Genomic DNA, 18,680 nt, shown 5'->3' on the forward strand with positions numbered 1-18,680 from the left:
TTTCAGCTCACAGGACGACGATCCAGCTAACTGAGCCACCGGTCCAGGGCACCACAGCTTGTACAACAGGTGATGTCCCTGCTTCCGTAAAACTCATCAGCTGATTTTAGAATAGAATCCAACCTGCAAGAGCCCTGAACAATCTGGCCTTTGCCTAGTTCCAATTTATTTTACATGACTGTTCATATATGTGAAGCTCCAGCCAAACTTGCTTTTGTCATTAAAAAACAAAACAAAACGGACAAGTCCTTTCTACCCATTTTTTCCTCTCCTAGAATGTTCGTGCCCCATCCCTGCCAAGTTCTTCACATAATCCACACATAGAAGCCCAAATGTCACTTCTTCAGGGAAGCCTTCCTTGGTTTTCCTGTGTACAACTGCTTCCCCTGATTATTCTCCTAGCACACTCTTTGTCTTCTCTACAACACATATCTGGTTAATTGACTTGGCGACCTTATTTTCCACGATGAGGCAAAGGGCTCGGCCTGATCTGTTCACTGCCGTAGTCTCAGTGCTAAACAAAGTCCATGGTGTGCATGGTGCAGAGAAGCAGATGTGCACAGAATTGACACAATTTATGTATGTACAATGTATATGTTAGATAATATATAAATATTGGTGAAGAATTTATTAACCATGAAAGATCTACATATCACTAAAAAATATCTACTATACCATAGACTCTGTATGTCAAACTGGCCTATTTTGGGCGGTATGTTCTGCCTCTCTGCAGCAGTTAAATTGGACCTTTTTTTTTTAAATAAGACTTTTATAAATATTAAGACACACATGTTTTTAATCGAGAAGACTCATTATCACTAAAAAAATTCCCCGAATAAATCTAACAAATTTAATGCGATGCTTTTCAAAATCCCGACAAGTTTTTTTTTAATTTCACAAACTCAAATGTAATTATACCAGAATAGTAACTTAAAAAAAAAGGTAAGAGCCCTGGCTGTCGTAGCTCAGTGGATTGAGCGCGGGCTGTGAACCAGGCATCGCAGGTTTGATTCCCAGTCAGGGCACATGCCTAGGTTGCAGGCCACGGCCCCCAGCAACTGCACATTGATGTTTCTCTCTCTCTCTCTCTTTCCCTTCCCTCTCTAAAAATAAATAAATAAATAAAATTTTTAAAAAATGGTAAGAGATTTTTCCTGCTAGGTATAGAAAACTAAATGTTACCTTAGTAATTTTTAAATGGTAATGTTAACAGAGACACAGATAATTTGATAGAACAAAATAGAGTTCAGAAACAAACTCACATGTAAGAGTTTAGTTCATGATAAAGGTAACTAATTAGAGGGAAAATATATTGGTACATTTAATAAATATTTTTGATGCAATTATCAATATATGGAAATAAAACTCACTTTCTACTTCACATCATATAAAGATAAATTTCTAATGCATTCAAAAGCTAAATATAAAAGTCAAATCCTTTTCCTTTTCTGGCAGGTGAATTCGATAATATTTATATTTTTTAAAAGGCACATACCCTGTGATCTACCTCCTCTACTTCTAGGAATCTGTCTCAGAGTAGTACTTGAATACTTTTTCTCAATGCATGCATGCAGATGTTATTGCTGCTTGCTACAAAACAGCAAAAAATTTAAATTGTCCAAGACAGAGGAATGACTAAATAAATTAATCCCACACAATCTGATGTACTGACTAAATAGAATAAAACAGATCCCTATATACTTATATGAAACTATCTCCCCAAAAGGCAGACTGCAGGATAATACGTATAAAAATAAGTGTAGCCCTGGCTGGTGTAGCTCAGTGATTGAGCACGGGCTGCAAACCAAAGGGTTGCAGGTTCGATTCCCAGTCAGGGCACGTGGGTTGCGGGCCGAGTCCCTAGTGAGGGCCATATGAGAGGCAACCACACATTGATGTTTCTCTCCCTCTCTTTCTCCCTCCCTTCCTCTCTCTCTAAAAATAAATAAATAAAGTATTTAAAAAAATAAAAAGTAAAAATAAGTGTAAACTCTAACGTTCAAAGGAGCCACCTGAGGTAGTTAGCAACTAGTCGCGGCGTACACTGAACAGCACAGGGAACAGAGTCAGTAACGCTGTAACTACTGCGCATGGGGCCAGGTGGGCTCGGAAAACAGGGCAGAGCACGTGACCGCCCAAGCACCATGGGGCACGCCTGAAACTCATTCAAAGTAATATGGAATGTAAACTCCCATTGAAAAATAATTTTTTTAAAACCCGCAAAGATTCGCCGAAGGAACTTGTTTTAAAATGTGGGCTTTGAGGCCACACTCCCAGCAAACCCACTGGACTAGGTCTGGGATTTGACTTGGTAGCCTGCATTTTAATGAGCAATCCAGGTTAGTCAGATGTACGTATAACCACCCTTCAGAAACACCATCCCAAATTAATGCCTTTTTCCCCAATAGTTAAATATGCATGCATGCTCCAGGAAGTGGAGACAGCTCACTTACACAGTGTGCACGTATTTATAGACACATTCTGTACTTCCATCTACTCGAGTGTATTTTCCAATAACTACTACCCGACGTGCTATTTAAAACCACGTGATCCGCCCACCCTCTCCCCCACCCATCTCTCCCTAGACTTGCTTTGGACATCACTCTCATTCATCATTTTTCGGTCCCTTTCAGTATTAAAATATGTTTACTTTAACACCAAAATTCAACATTACATTAAAAACCAAGTATTTCAAATAGGCTCAGTCATTAATATTCAGGGCTATTCATTGTAAAACTTGGATCCCATGTTGGACTCAAAACTTTCCTCCTCTCTCACCTCCCAAGACCAGACCTGTGAGCCAGCGATTCTGAGTTTTCCCTCTCCCACTCTGAGATCCTGCCTCAGCACTAACGCTCAGCTTTGGAGTGTGAAGAGGGAGAGGGCGGACCAGCTGCGGAGATGACACTGCCGACCCTTCTCCGTGGGTTGTCCTGGGCCTTTTGACTGCTTGCAGACATCAGTGTGAACTGAAACGTGACATCGGCACACTGCACGGATGAAGCAATCCGATGCATCATGCATCGGTAAAGGGATTAATTCAAAAGGACTCCTATAGGCATAGCCTGGTACCACAGCCCGATTTCATCATTATCTCCTGAACTCGAGGCCACGCCACGGCACCACCTGTTTTGGTTCGGTCGGGTTCCGCAGAAACAGAACCTACAGCAGGGCCTGGAGTGCTAGTGGTTGCCTGGGAGGTACAGCACCGCTTGTGGAGAGCACAGTGCTCAGAGAAGGCAGCTACGGGAGGGTGCAGAGGCCAGGCTCCCCCTGGGCTGTGAGAGACCACAGCTAAACCCCACCGGGAGTGCTGGGGTACATGCCTCAGGGTTATCCCACCAAAGGGGTGTGTACACATCATTGTACATCAGCTGTTTCCTGCTAGTACACAGGACACATGTTTTACATCGGTTGTGTATCCTGTGACTTTGTTAAACTCACTTATGGGTCATTTAACTTTTTTCAGATTTATTAGAATCTACAGATCACACTGTCTGCAAATCTACTGATCATATTGTTAGCAACTGAGTTTTATTTCTTCCTTTCCAACCCAAATGCTGTTTATTTGTTTTTTATCTTATGCCCAGGATAGGACCTTCAGTGTAATTTTGAAAGAAAATACTGAGAAAAGGCATCCTGGCCTTGTTCCAAATCTTAGGTATAGAGCGTTTATTAATCTCACCATTAATTTTCAGGTTAGGTGTAGGTGTTTTATGTGTTATCAGGTTGATGGAATTCCCCTCTGTTTCTTGGTTTGCTGAAATTTTCACTGTAAATGGCTGTTAATTTTGCGAAATGTCTTTTTTTTTTACCAATTAAGATTACATAGTTTTCCTACTTAGTTCTGTTAATATGATACTCACATTGATTGATTTTCAAATGTTAAAATGATCTTAACTCCTGGGATAAAACATCATGAGATCATGACATAGTATCTTTTTCATGTATTACTAAGTTTGATTTGCTGATATTTTGTTAAAGATTTTGCATCCGTGTTCCAGTACCAGTCAGAGGTGTTCCTTCTGGTGTATCCTTGGTTTTGAGGAGGGCCCTCCGTTGTTCTGCTTTGGGGGTGGGGGTGAAGTTAAGCTGTTCCTATTACCCACTCCAGTGTGTCCAAACTCTTTTTTTTTTCTTCTTTGGTGTGCTGGAATGTCTCCAGAAACCTGTATCTCCTGCTCTCTCATCTGTGGGCGATTGTCTAAGACAGTTTTCCAGGAGATCCCAGCTCACGGCCAGGAGGGGCTGCAGCTAGTTCTTGAGTCACTGCAGATCCACAGGTGGGACTGAGGTCTCTCTGCCCGTTACCCAGTGCATGGGTGGGTGATACTCCTCCCGGGTCCTCTTGTGCATGGTGCTGGATCCCACCGCTCTCTGAAATGCAAGTTTGTCTGTGGATAGATGCCAAAATCTTGTTATTGGGGAAGGGAGACAGATACAAGGAAGATCTTACGCTGCCATGATGTGGATATCACCGTGTTTTTCACTTCAGGTATTATGTTTGTCAGTGCTAAAAGTTCTATTTTATTATTTTTAAAATATCTTCCAGTTTCCTTAAATACTTGAATATAATTATAATAGGTGTTTTATAGTCTTTATCTGCTAATTCCATCATCCTGATCATCTTAGAATCTATTTGTCGCCTTTTTTTTTTTCTGGTATGAGTCAAGAAATCTCTGCCTCTTTGTATGTCTAGCAATTTTTGGTTGGATGCTAGACATTATGGTTTTTTAATGTGGTTGAGTATCTTCATTTTGTTTTCTTCCTTTAAAGGTCCTGAAGTTTGTTTTGGCAGATGGCTAAGTTACTTGAGGATCTTCTTTATCTGTTTGAGGTTTGCCCTCAGGCTTTGCTAGGATGGATCTACAGTGGCCTCTACTCCAACACTGCTTAGTACTGGCACTAAAGCAGGACTCTCCTGAGGTCTTAAGTGAATGTCCTGAGTATTTAAAAAGTTATCTCCTCTCTTGCTGATAGGAATTCCACTATCTCCCAGCCCCATGTGAGCTCTGGGAATTGTTTAGTTTACAGTTTTCTGGATACCATATTTTGGCTAGTCTTGTAGAGTTTTACTTAACTCAGGACCAGAATTGAATTCAGACTTGAAGGGGTCTCTGTGCAGATTTCTGGAGCTCTCCGTGTATCTGTCCTGCAAATCCCAGGCACCGTGGCCTCCCCAAATGTTTGTCCCTGTCATTTTGTTTTACTTGACTTTTCCTTACCTGCGCTATAGTCCGGAAGTTGATTCTACATAGAAAACAGGGACAATCGTAAGATTGATCTTGTTTATTTCTCTTCCCTCAGGCATCACCCTTCTACTCTGTTTTGTATAGTTTCTGTCATTTTCCGGTTGTTGATGCAGAAAGGAAGGTCCTGTACCAGACCCTCTTTATGGAAAAAGTGCTTTTCATTAAGTTTAAGATCAGAACTTAGATCCTCAAAAGTTCTTTGGAAGTTTTGCATTCATGAGGATTTTTGACTGTTGGACCATGTAATAGAATGGATGATTAATTTCATTACCTTCCTCCATAAAAGCTATTATCTACAGAACTATTCTTTTGGGCATCTCACTCTGAAATTCAGCTATTCCTGAGTTCGGATCTTTTTTGGTTAAATATTTCCAGAAGATAAACCTTTCATTTTCTCATAGGGCAGCTCAGCCGTTCTCTCTTTAGTTTTATTTTTCTGCTATTTAATCATATTCTAAGGATATTTTTAAAATATCTTCAGAATCAGTATTTTTCATTCATTTTCAAGTCTGCCTGATCTTTTATTTATATTTTCTGAATCCCTATGAGAAACAGCTGAATCAGTATGCACATATGTGTGTATCTGCATACACATATCTACACACTAACACATAAACACACCATAGACATATAAATATACATGCACAAAAGCAAATATATATGTATATACACACACATATAAAGACATATATTCACATATTTATATGCTTAAATATAGTTAGCATTTCAATATATTTACATTGGGAGGATTTGTCCTCTGCATCAGTGAAGGTGGCATGCAGCTGGAACACCCCTAAAAGCCTCTTGGAATGTTGGGGTCCCCACACGTACACATGTGAGTGTGAGCAGGGAGAGAAGTAAAGAAGGGACAGTTTTGTTTTACATCACACAGAAAACAGCACACCTCATAATGAATTCGCACGCCTTCTCTGCTTTAGTATTCCTCTTCCCTTGTTGCCCAACTCTGCAACCTCTCCCTCCCGCACACTCAGCCAACTACACACCAGGTCTTTCCATTGTACCTTCTAGAACTTTCTCCAAGTCATCCATTGCCTCCATTTCATTTCAGACTTCCACCTAACTTCACTGGACTTAGGCAGTAGCCCCTGAAAACACAGGCACGCAGTTTTATTCCTGCTTGACCTGCACGGACGGCACAGGGACCTCCGCTAACCAGGCGACGTTGTGCCATTGCTCTGTCCACAACAACTGAATGATTTCCACAGAGTCTTGGGACCAAGGCCCAAATCCTTAACACGCCCTGAAAGGTCCAGCGTGTTCTCTCTGCCTCATTCTCCAGCATTATTTCTCCAGGACACTGGCGTTTCGGCGCCTCAAGTGCCTCAACTTCCTTCCAACCAGGGTCCTCTACACATACTACTTGCTCTGCTTGTCATGTTGTTCTGGAAAGTTCTAATTAATACTTATTCCTGGAAATGTTTTTCTCAAATGTCTGTATTTCCTCAGAGACTGTAAGTTCCATGAGGACAGGCTCCACTTTTTTCTAGCTCTTAGCAAGGCACTTGGGACACAGAGCACGCTCAGTAAATATTTGTTGAAGGGAGAAAGGAGAAAAAGAACAGAAAGAAGAAAATGAAATATTAACAGCCTTAATTGTAATGAACTTTTGTTAAAGTGAAATTGATCCAAATATAAACAAGGGCAAATAATTGACCTTCAGTTCCATTCTCATAGTGATAAGAGGAAAATAATTAACTTTTTTTTCTCAGTATAGAAAGGAGACATTTCGAAAGGGAAGCTGGAGCAGACATCAACGTTTTGGACTTTACCAAACATCTTATTTTAACTCATTTTCTTGTCATGAAGTGAACACAAAAAGTTCCAATTGAGATGCTGAGAAAATGTCCTCCTGCCACTCCGGATACAGCCTACTCCGCTTAGCAGGATTTATCACGTTTTTGGAACACTGTTTGAAAAAGGTGACTAAAAGTAGCATCTTTGGGGGTTAATTTACAATAGTGAAAATTTACTACCTCTGGTTTTAGGTTACCTGTGTGCCTTTTTTCCGTACACAAGAGAACTTTTACTTGGTGTTCTGCTGTTCGATTAAGAAAAACATCGTGTGCCTTCCAGCAGCATTGTAGAAGTTATTTCTTCTTACAGTAGAGGGCAGTAGAGGAGCACAGCTCAGGGTGGAGACACTGGGCGCAGCCACAGGCCTGTGGACAGGGCTCCCCGTGGAATGGGGTGTGCCTCGGCCATTTAAAGGAAAATTTGAACAATCCGAGAAGATATAACTTGTGAAGATGTAGTGACTAGAAAGTCAGAAAATGTTTCAAAGCTTAGAGAATCCTCAGAATTTTAAACATGTTGATTTTGAAAGGATAAATTGTTTTACCTTATTTTCACAAATAGGAACATACTTCTTGTTATTGACAATAGCAGGTCCTGGCTTTTCTTAAGTTTTTAAAATGATTACCCCTTCTTTTTATGAAAGCACAGAAGTGGTGAATTTTAACAGATGGGTCTTGGTTCGTTACGTAGACAGAGGGAGTTTAAGTCTGACCGATAAACGTTTTTGATCCTTGCCAAGACCACGCCTGGGAATTTGTTTTTACGTTCTGTAGTGTAATGTTTTCCTTACCTGGCAGTGAACGAGGGAGGTTCCTGCCTGAGAGAAGTAAGTTCCGCAGCACTGCGTGCCTGGTGTTGTAGCCACGGAGAGTGAGTCCAGAGGGAACGCGTGTGCTGAAGGATGCGGAGACACTTCTGACCGGGAAGCTGGGCAGTGTTCAGCTGGGACAGCGCCTGAAAGGTAGAATATGTAGGTTCAATGAAATGTATATAAAGTGCTGAAGTCTGTAAAGCTGGATAGAATGGAGCTATGCTTTTTTTAAAGGTTCCTTGTCCTTGGAAGGGGTTGAAGTTCAAAAGAAGCAAGTAGGATGGCCTGGCTTCTACACTTGGATGTCCCTATGGGTCAGTATGACACAGAGTTACTGTTCAAGGTTTGTCATCCTACTTAATTAGAAGAAACTGCTTTATTCAAGAGTAGTGCTGGCCATAGCATCCTGCGGTCTTTGGTAGCTCTGGCTACAAAGGCAAACAACGAAATAATTGGGTATCCAATTATTGATGGTATTTCATCCAAGAAGCCTCCACAAAAATGTATACTGAAGAGAGGAGCCTTTGTTATCTCTATGATGCTCAAAAATGGACTCTGACACAATGATGTCTATAGTGCGGAAGCAGATCCGCTTGGGGTGTTCCTTTCAAAACACACTCATCTGTGGCACATAAGTGAGGCTGACAACAGTAACAGCCATAACAACAGTCACAACACCAATCATCTGTATTGATAACAGTGTAATGCATACTTCACAGAGTCCAAGAGACTTTTTTTTTCTTCACGGACTGACACCTCCGAGCATGGGAGGGGCTATAATTAAGGGCAGGTCAGAGTCACGGCTGGCCAGAAGGACGTAGTTTCATTGCTTGTGAATTCACTGCTTGGTTGTGGGTTGTGTTTTTAACTGTGTACTGAGAATGATTGTGCACACAGAAAATCACAGAAACACATGTGTGGCATATGATGACATGTGTCTAAGAAAGGCTGAAAGAGACCCTTCACAAGTATAACAACCTTAAGGATAATAAACTATTATGTCATAGTTTAAGCAGGAGCTTCTTTTCCTTAATGGTACATAGGAATAATGGTGCGTGTTGCAACCAGTGGTGTCTTAGATTTGATAAAACATGGTATTTTTATATCCATTTTATGAGTGAGAAGCCTCAGGGCAAGAAAGGCTAAAGAAGTTCCCAAGGAAACAGTAGCATATAGTTCCCCACGTGCCTCAAGTTGCCAAATGCTGAACTAGAAAGGCTAAAATGACTACTTGACTCCTTCATTCTTGCGTTCTTCCCCAAAGAAAACTTCATGAACGACTGTTTACATGGTTATACTATCAATATAAAAAGAAAGTTATGTCTTCCTAAACACATTTTTAAAAAACTCGCAATGCCTATTTTAAACAAAAGAAGCAATTAGTACTATGATATTGTTATGTCACAGAAAATGAATTCTTAAAAATCGAAGACTTAAACATTTAATCATTAAATTAACACACAGTTAAAATAAATGTATAGTGAGGTTGCTTAAAACCCATACAAAGTTTAAATGTTAGGCCTGTCCCAAACTCGATTGCCTGAACAACACCCTTAAGTGCCTATAATTGAAAAAGAATGCTTCGAATAAAAAACAAATGGAATGCTTTACTGCAAACATGCCATCCTCTTGCGTCAACAGTTTCACACCCCTGGGCTCTCCAAGCAGAGTGTCAACGTGCGGGGTGACACAGGCACGTCCATGCACTCAGAAGGCCAGCTGGCCCGGTGAAACAATCACCAGGCATGTTTTATGAAGTCACCCGACAGTTTTAATGTCCAAATAAGGACCCGGCTTTGGATTTGGTTCAAGGTCACATGTAGCCTTAACCTTTGGCCCCCAAGTTCCCCGATGCGGTCCTCGCTGACCACACCCCCAACGAAGGAGGAGCCTTCAGGTGCTAAGGGCGTGCATCCCTGTGTAAGCCGAGGGTTTCGTTGGACTCTGCACAGAGCAAACAGAGATGGAATTCCAGTTGAATACACTGCTGGCATTTGAATACTGAATGTTACTGTGGGTAGAAAGCTATGTTACTATGGGACCTTGAGGATAATTTCCTGCCAGAGAGGTAGAAGCTATCTCACGTTTGGTTCTGGTGTTCAGACATTATTTCCTGCAAGATGCAGAGCTATTTGCAAATAATGTGGGGTGGCACATTACTAAGCAATGTGACTAGCTCTCTGTGTTACCCCCAGTGGCTTACTTGAGATAAATGGAAAGGGGATTGGTTTCTTGGAGTTGTAAAAAAAAACAAAAACAAACAAAAAAACCCAACACCAAAATGTTCCAGGTTGACAGTTCACCAATTAGACATTGTCTCAGTGTAACAAACATCTCTTTGGAGTAACAACGTCTTTTGCTTTAACCAAAGAGGAACTCGACTGGTTAAAAATCATTCCCAGTGGGAAGGAGTTTTAGATTAAAGGGAAGAATGAAGAAACAAGATGAAAAGCCACGAAAGTGGGAGAAAAGGAAAGTATTCACAAAAATACTTTTCACCTCTCAGATGTCAACAGTATCTTTTTCTTGATATTAGGCCTTCCCTCGCTCACTGAAATTCTAGTAACTATGCCTTGGGAGGTTCTTGTATATAAATTGGGCTACTTACTAAAGAATTCGAGTAAACTAAGTTTGAAATGCACTCTTTGTCATCTACAATTTTATTTATCCCTTGAATTTAGACTGATTTATGTTTCTCCCTGAGGTAGAATGAGTGGAAGTTACAGAAAGCTGTTGTTGATTAAACATAAGGGGGAAGACGTGAAACCTGGACTCTCCAGGAATGCAGAGTTCCGCTGTCTGCAGCATCTCCCAGCCAAGCCCGAGCCGCTAGTTGTCAGAGACGGGACTGGAGGGTTAGATGCTGAAATGGTCTAACCTCTAAGACTCCCATATTTCCCCATTATCTTAAAAAACAAACCAGAGAATGACAAATCTCCTGAAGGCTTTCATTCCATTTGGCAGTAAAACACACTTAAAACATGTGATTTTTCCATCTGTATAAAGGACCGAATCCTTGCATGGGCTCATCATATAAAACCTCTCATCTGATACTGTCTCCGCTCAGATGGAAACACGAGAGTTGTGTCACTGACATTTTAATGTATACACTTCACAGATCTTTAAATTATTCAGTCCAGAACTTTCTGGGCGGAGGATCCTACAGGTCAGCCTTAGAGAGGGATGGGCTTCACCGACCTGATAGGATGACTATCATCAGTGCTCATAGGATGCAGAAACGTAATCTTTGCTTAAGTTGTCATTTTGCAACGGGCTATAAATAGCTTCACTTAAGTGAAAGAGAGCATCCTCACTCATCTTTAGCAGACGAGGGCTTCAGCGCATTACACCTGTTTTATGGGTCTGGTTATGGAGGTTCAGTTGTAGGCTGACATATGACAGTCCCCATTTAGATCTTAGAAGTAAAGAGCTTCAAAGCAACCTTATTAAATTTAATGGGATGAACCTGCAATGTCTGTGGCTGGAGAAAAGGTAAGGAGATACTCAGCACAGAGTTCGTCATCTGAGGGTCTGCGGTGGAAGGCAAACCAATGGATTATTCCACTGTCTGTAATCAGCGTGATTTGAAAATATTTAGGCACTCAAATATAATATACACTCTATCGTTCGTTAGCATTTTGAGGGCTTCTTAAGTAGACGTATTGTCAGGTGTGTTTTATCAAACACATTACATGAATGGAAGAGGCTGTTGTAGTTGTGTGTCAGCCTGGATGTCGATCACCGAGCTTGTCTTAAAAAGGATATACAATGTTTGGATTAAGTTGGGGTGTTTACTTTCATTTGAAATACAAATAGGCATGCGAGGTTTAATTTGAGCTACTAGCCATAGTAACATTCGAATCAAGTCAAGGCCCATGGATACAAAGAAATCTTGCAATGAAATATAGAACTAATCACTGCCATACAGAAGGAAGAAATAAAATATTTCATCATATTAATAGTTTCCAGCACAGTTGAACAAATGAACATATCCACAACCAAGTTCAAGTTCTGCAATTGCAAACATTTAAATATTTCACCTGGGTATTTCGATTGTTACTCTCTGTATTATAAAATGTCTGGTTGTTTGTTTTTAGCATCTTGAAGTTCAAAAGATAATATATTCAGGCTGTTCACCCACCCAGCTCACTAATTAGTGAGGGTAATTAGTTTCCTTGCAAGCACTTTGTCCAGGTAAGTTAGTATGATGTCGTCATTCACAGCGCTCTGGAAAAATGAAGATGAAGGATCCTTGAGAACTAGGCTCAGTCACAAAACATATCCCTTAATAACACCCAGGGAATCCCTCCCACTTTTGTGTCTGTGTCCTTCAGGGGAGCATCTGCTCAGCTCCTTGTTAGTGAGACAAAGTGGAAAGAGCGAGTTCAAAAAGCTAATGTTGTTATGAAAGTTTACGAAATGTGGAAAGGAAGGAAGGAAAGGTCATGGTGACTGACTCAGGAAAGAATGTATCTAGGAAAATGTATGAAAGAAGAGAAACTGGTACAAAAATTAGTTGAAGAGAAATATTTGTCTTAATACCAAGAATCAAATACTTATACAGATACACAGAGAGCAGTTGTCTCATTGTTACCGCTATTGTTTTATGTTGCTAGAAGTGAATTTGTATTCCAGTGGAATATCCCACTGACCTCAAGACAAAAAAAGTATTGATTTAGGGAGTATAATTGTAACACTTCATGAGCATAATGGGCCGTGAATTTCCTCATGGGCAGTATGGTTCGCCCTCAGCCAATATATAAAATTATCGGAAGAGCAGTAGCAAGTTCGGTTATTCTCCTTGGAAGTTAATATACTGCTTTGATTTACCCCTATGCATTTGTGAAAACAGGTGAGAAAACGTTCCCTTCACCTACTCCTGTTCCTGTCTGCTTCTTTTTCCTTCTTAAAGTATTATTCTCTATTGTCAGCAGAGAGCCGAGATTTCTCTGTGCGGGTTTTCGCCAACGTGTCAATCAACAAGTATTTTCTGGGCTATCTACGATGGGAAAGGTCCTGAGTTTCTGTGCTGTAGCTGAAATTTCAAAAAAAACAGTATAGCGTACAGTTGTCTTTGCAGTGGGACACATCATTTTCACGCACATGGACCGATAACTAGCACTGCAGGCGGTCCGCTGCAGGCGCCGGGCGGCGGGCTGTGCCCAGGAAGATCAGGGCGGGCTGGCGCGGGACAGCTGTGGTGCACCTCGGGGAAGAGGCTCGAGGAACTGGCAACCGATTGCCCCCAGGGAGGGAGACGAGGAATTTGAAGTGGGGAGATTTACGCTCTTCACTCTCTGCCCTTTTGCTTTAATGGTTTTAATTATTTACTGGTGTTCCTAGAACTCCGCCTGCAATAGAGATGTTTGTTCCGCTGGAGAATATTTCAGAAAATGAAAGGAAAGCCCATCTCAAGCTCTGTGTGATCCCTGATGACACAGTGGGGGAAATCTTATTCAAGTTTAATTAGTTGCACGTAACCAGATAAGGGGAACGACTGTTTGACCGATGTGTATCTCTAGAAACATAACATTTCATAAAAATATAAAGACACTAATGAGCTGTATTCCCCCAGTATTCCAACCCAGAGCTTTGGAAAACAGCGAGTTTTCTCTGTTTTTAAGAGGAGAAAATAGGCAGGTGGGTCAGATCCTATTCCTTTCTTTCTTTATTTTTCCCTGTTCTCCGACGAGAGTGGAATCGGAGCCCAGTGGCTCTCCCCAGCTGCACTGGCTGCATTGTCAGCGCAGTTTGCAGCAGCCTTAACAGCTGGGGGGTAGGGGGTAGGAGGTGCAAGCGTGTGGCAACCCTTCTAGGCATCAGCTAATTCCATGTTCTAGCCAGGGGAATGCGAGAAATCCCAGACAGATGCTTTTGCTAAAGATAAGGGAGAAAGGAAAGACTGATCTTGCTGAAAAAGAGATAAAAATAAAAACTACATCTGTGTATTTAAACCCAGCATCAGAGAGGCAATGCCAGTGTTTTCATGAGCACATTTAAACACTTCTGTGCGGGCTCCTGGTCGTTTTCTTTTTTTCAGCTCCTTTATGCAAGGGTATACTCTAGTTGCTTCTCGGCTTTATCTTTCCTCCTGTCCAAAGTCAAATCCCTTAAACCGAAGTGAACATATGTTAATTATACATCTATATCTATATATCTATATCGACACCTGTGCATAAAATCAACCAGCGTGAACAGGACAAGTGGACATACGGTCCGATTTTAAGTCGAGCGTTCAGCCAAGCTTTCCCATCCTCTCCTGCGGGCCGGCTGGGGAAAGGCTGGGCGGGGAGGGGGCTGAGCTAACGGGAAAGCTGCGGAGGGCCCGTCACAGCTGAGCAGCACCTTTGGGTTGGAATCAATGCTTCCCATTGCCGTCCTTAGAGAGAAGTTTCTTCAGCGGAGAAAAGGAATCCGCCGTAAATAGATGCTCCCCAGACGAGCACTGAGAAGGACTTTCCTGAGGGGCTTACTTCCTGGGGAGAACAGGAGGAAGGCTGGCGTGTGCACAGGAAGCGGTGGCCGCTGGGGGTGGGGGTGGGGTCCGCGGCGAAGGAAGCATCGGGCTACACGGTCTCCAAATCCCTGCCTCCAGAGAGAGACTTCTGCGAAAAACAAGACTGCTAGTATTCAGCGTATCTGTTTGTGAAGTCTGCCCTGCAAATGCCACAGACCGGGCAGCTAAATGGCAGGACTTCTTTCTGTGCCAGTTCCGGGGGCTGGCAGTCCACGATCGTGGTGCCAGCAGGTCAGCGTCCGGCGAAGCCTCTCTCCCTGGCTTGCAGAGCGCCGTCTCCTGGCTGCGGCCTCCCACGGCCTTTTCTTCAGGGTGTGCGCTCTCCTGTCTTCTGGTAAAGACACCAGTCCTTTTGCATTAGAGCCTCACCCTGATGACCTCATTTAACCTTAATTATCTTCTTAAAGACGCTGTCTCCGAGTACCCTCACCTTGCGGGTTAGGGCTTCTACATACGGATTTTATGGGGACACAGCTCAGTCTATGAAATGCAAGAAAGCCATCTCTTCTATGCTGTAACGTGCACGATAGCCAAAACCTGGTGTATCCGTAGCCTTTCCCCACCAGGGTCACTCTCACTGCCTCCACCCCATGGGCACGCACCCCACACACAGCACACACACACCACAGATACACCACCGACACCCCTGCACACCTCACAGGCACACAGACAGTCTTGGCATTGTCATTTGCTGTGTCTCTAACTTCTGAATTTCATACAAGGTTTTCTGTCGTTCTTAATGCACGGCAAGTGACTGATCAGTTATTTTTCCAGGACAATGTTCTTCCTCATTGTACAAACCTGGTTGGATAGTAGCAGTAATAGTAATAACAATAACAAGAGTTACTGAGTACAAGGACTGTGCTTTCTAAACTCCCCCGTCTTCCGGGCGAGAGAAGCTTTGAGAGGCCGTGACTTGCCTGAGGCCCCAGAGCTAATAAATTCCAGGCTGTCTCACTCAAAGCCAGAGTGCTTAGCCTCTTTGGAAACTGAACACGGTGACAAGATTCTGAGAGCCCTGACAAATCTCCTCTATCTTTGTCTTGCAACTGGATTTGCAGCCTCTTCAATCTTCCAGGTAATTTTCAGCCTCTCCCTGAGTGGGCGGAGCACTGGGCAGGGTCTGGCGTCCACACATCATTACAATACGGTGGGCTGTTTGTTTCCATTATGTTTACGCTGCTCACTTGGGAGCGTCCCCTCCCTGCCTGTCACTGGAGGACCAGGAGGGCTAGGAACACGAATAAAATACTGTTCCTGGGAGGAACTAAAAATGTAATTGGGTGATAGATATATCCAATCATTTAAAATCCATCACCTTGTGGGAGCTAAATTTTATCCAGGGTGATTGCTTATTAAGTGATATAATGTCCAGTCACTGGGTTATACACCTGAAACTAATATAATATTGTGTGTCAACTTTACTTGAAAAATAAAAAAAAATAAAAAAAATAAAATACATCATGACGAACAGGGTACTTTGTACCGTCAGTTCAAACTGTGTGGTAACACAGAAAAACTAGACAGCAATACTTGGAAGGGCCCATGGGGTAGTTATTACGGAGGAGCTCTGCGGCACAAACGAAAGGTGAGCAGAAATTTGCCAGGAGAGGCACAGGTGCGCCAGGCTGGAGCACAGCATGTTTCGTGTTGTGGTATTTATGTTAGGCTGCGGTTTTTCTGTAACATTTGAAAAAAGAAATAAGGTACCCCGGCCCCAGCCCTTCCACCTCCACACCGCCCTGGCCAGTACCAGTGCTCCCTGTCCTGCAGGTATGTCCTCCGGGTGACAACAGGCACCAGGAACTGGACGAGCAAACAGTCTGACAAATGGGGATTCTATGAACTGGATGTACAGTTGAAACTGGAAAAGACACCGGAGTCCGGGCTGCCTGTCACTACCGGACCCAATAAGCAGAGACAGGGATTGAATCTTTATGGGCGCTTTATTCAGATGGCCGGCGATCTGAGAAGACGAAAGGTTCATACCCTAACAGACCATCTGAAATTCCATTTTAAAGTGGTCCTTTCTATAAGGAGAACAAAGTTTAGGTAAGGGGTTTAGAAGTCAGGGAAAAGTTAATTGGACTTAAAAAAAAAAAACTTCAGCATTCTCGCCCTGGGCAGTGGTCTTTGGCTGTGTCCTGGGTGGTGGTCATCTCCCCCTGGAGCACCACGGCTCAGATGTCATCTTGAACTGCTGGCAGTCCTCCTGAGGCACAAAGGTGGGACTGCCCAAGGTCTCCTGGGGTCAGGGTGGGTCACACCTTCAGTTCCTGGAGCAATAGCTTTTACCTGCATTGATTACTAAGCTTATTAGCTATTACTGAAACTAAAATTTTCCAACTCTTAAGTCCCCTATCACAGATTACAACCTATTCAGATACTTTCCCTTTACTTGAAATATACTTTATGAACTGATAACAAAATATCCTATGATTGTATCATTGAATCAACAGTGTGATTGGAGGTCGAATCAGAATGTGTCCTGCTGTGTCCACTTCTCGAGGGGACATAAAATGTTCCCCCACCATGAGAGGGCATGAAAGCCCTCTCTCTGGTTTATCCTCTTACTCACTTACTCTTCTCCTCTCAAACTTACATCCCATCAGTTTGAGGTTGATCACAAGCCAGCTCAGTTTACAAAGACGGGATTTGTTTCAAACACGTAAACCTGCATCGCTTCTAGCAGCAAAGAATCCTATTTTCTAGGCCACAGATTTCATTCTTTCTGACAATCTGGCACAAACCCCTTTCGCCACTTCTTGTTACTTTTTATTTTTAAATCTTCACCCAAGGATTTTTAAATTGATTTTAGAGGGAGAGAAAAGGAGAAAGAAACATTGATGTGAGAGAGACACTGGTCAGTTGACTGCTGTATGCTTCCGGACTAAGGATCGAACCCGCAACACCGTGGTGTGGGGGTTGATGCTCCAACCAGCTGAGCCATCTGGCCGCACTGCTCCTGGGCTACTCTTAACCCAGGTTAATAGGTCTTCCCCTCCATCTGTTTTCCTCGGTCTTTCCTCTGGTCTTGAAGTACAAGGTGTCAATCTTCTGGTAATGATTCCTTTCCTACCTGTGCCCCATCCCTTCCCCGCTTCTGTTCTCATAAAAGCTTCCCATCATTAGCTTCCATGTGCCTGCTTCCTGCGAACGAAGCAGCTACAGCTGGTTCTGGGAAGAATGCAACAGGAAACTCCACAACGAGGTGAGTTTTGAACTCTTTTTCTTGCACTCTCTCCATCTCCCAAATAAACCTGTGTCTGTGGCCAGCTCCCTCTGCAAGGGGCCCCGGAGCGAGGCAGCTGGGGAAAGTCGGCAGGTGAGGAAGCAGCGGGAGCTGAGTGGGCAGGCAACGGTCTGGGTGACGTCAGCAGTGGAGAGTGGGAATTCAGGATCCTTCCACGCGCGTTAGTGCCAAACATGAGTAGAAGGGAAAAGACCTACTGAGAAATCAACTGAAAAGGCAAATAGTATTACATGTATAGGTGAATGAAACACAGTCCAAGAAACAAACGTTTGGTTTTATTTCAGTGACGGCCTAAGTGCAGAATATACAGGCTCACAGCTGGATGGACCTCCTTCAGGTGCAGAGACAGAAGTCGCAGCACAGCGCCCGCCGGCGGCGTGCTCCGCGTGGGAAGAGGAAGAGCAGGGCGACCGTTTTCCCGGGTCACAACCGACCAGGTTTTCTGTGCAGTGATTCCCGCACCTGCCGATCATCAGGCTCTCCGAGGAGTGGAAGAAACACAAGGCATGTCGCCCTTCCCTGGTCTTATTCCATCTGAATGTCTAGATGTGAGGCCCAGGACCAAGTATGTGTGTGCATATAAAATTGTGTGTCATCTTGATCACACAAGATGCTCTTCAAGTGACTCAGATGCCCAGTCCTTTGGGGAATCAAATTCTCACGCAATCCTCTCAAGGAGCCAGCGAGGTAGGTTGAGGACGACCGGCTTCTTCCCGATGATGATGACCAGGGACTCGGTGGGAATGCAGGGCTTCCGGAAGCGCGCAGAGCGCCTTCTGCCCGCCGGGTCTGGAGGCGGGTGAGAGACCGGAGGGCGGCGGCTCACTGGGGCTCGGCCTGTGGGGCCACGTCTGCCGTGCGGGCCGCACTCCGTCACTCTCTTCCAGACTCTGGCTTCACGATCTGCCTGGGGAACGGTTTCAGTTGATCAGCTTTTCGAAAACAGAATGTTCCATTAGGCTGATCATCCTTTACAGATAAATCCTGCGACAGGGAGTGCATACGAGCAGCCGCATGGTTTGTTATCACGGT

Source organism: Phyllostomus hastatus, unplaced genomic scaffold (assembly GCF_019186645.2).
Source record: "Phyllostomus hastatus isolate PE091 unplaced genomic scaffold, TTU_PhHast_1.1 phas_scaffold_142, whole genome shotgun sequence".
NCBI lineage: Eukaryota > Metazoa > Chordata > Mammalia > Chiroptera > Phyllostomidae > Phyllostomus > Phyllostomus hastatus.